Below are 1,329 nucleotides of genomic sequence, written 5' to 3'. Positions count from 1 at the left end.
TTCTGGATTTTCAATCATACATATGTTTTTCCTTTTGATGTCATCCCACATGATTCTAATGTTTTTTTTTTAACATTTCATCTCTGACTTTTTTTTCCCCCAGTGTGTTTCCATTGAGGCGCTTGTCTTCCAGCTCACCGACTGCTCCATATCTTCATTTCTACTTTTTGTCCTACCAATGGACACTTCTGCCAATTCAATCTTAAGATACTGAATAGCATTTTCTTGCTTTTTTGTCATTTCCAATACTCTGTTGACTGTACCATCTCTGTCTTTTGATGATTTTTTTAAGTTCTTGAACTTTTGTATCTATAATATCAATTCTTTTTTCCATCTTTTGTGTTTTATTCCACAGCTATTCAATTTGTTTCTTATCAATACATTACTTCTGGATTGTTTTCTCTGGAATGTGTGCTCTCTTAATGGTTTCCATTGTTTTTTCCATCATTTGCGTCTTCTTCTGTAGTTTTCAAACAATTCCATATCAACATATTTCTTCTTGTTCTCTCTAGAGTATTCACTGGGTTTACATTTTTAAAAGAAGGGTTCTTTTGTTTTTTCATGATGACTGAGGCAGAGTGATGCTTTCTTGACATTATGTCAGTCTTTTCTAAGTAGATGTTAAATTGCTGTAACTATATAGTAACCCAGATTATGGCAGTTTGTTGTGAATGACCTGTATATCTGTGCTTCCTTTTTCGCCTAAGGCCAGAAGAGCTTCTAGCCAGATAACAATTTTCATCCAAAATAGTTGAGTGGCAGAACAGGGTATTCTGTTGCTTTCCAGAAAATGTGACTTGGCTGGGCTCAGCATGGCCCAGCCTCTTCTACTTGAGCTTAAGGGATCTTATGTGGTGTAGCAGTGTTTCACCCAAAGAAACTGTGATATTGGTGCCCGTGGCAGCTGGGTGGTAAAACCTCAGCCCTTCAACCTGGCAGACGGTGGTTCTGTTGCCGACCAGAGTGTGAGTGTGCCTGAGCTGAGCCACTCTCTTTAGCAGATGCCAGGGAAGTGGTGGCTGGAAGATAGTCCCAGACTCGCCATGATACACTGGGATTGGCGTCTTGTAGTAGAAGGATGGTAAGATCCTCAAAGAGCTGCATTTCACAAAAAAAAAAGAAAAAAGGGGGAAAAAAGCCCACAATAGATTTTCTTAATGCAAGTCATCTTTTGATTTCCTGACTGTTAGTTCCAAGAGTGTGGATTGTGGGCTTAAGAAAACTGAAATTGTTAATAATCTTAATCTTTTCTCCATCTCTCATGGTGCTGCCAATTGGCCCAGTGGTGAGAATCTTGGCCTACTTTTTTTTTAATCTTGGAATTATTTT

The sequence above is a fragment of the Elephantulus edwardii genome, unplaced genomic scaffold, assembly GCF_000299155.1.
Source record: "Elephantulus edwardii isolate Elephantulus edwardi_28Jun2011 unplaced genomic scaffold, EleEdw1.0 scaffold00156, whole genome shotgun sequence".
Classification (NCBI taxonomy): Eukaryota; Metazoa; Chordata; class Mammalia; order Macroscelidea; family Macroscelididae; genus Elephantulus; species Elephantulus edwardii.
The sequence above is the reverse complement of the archived record's forward strand: the minus strand, read 5'-3'. Positions refer to the sequence as shown.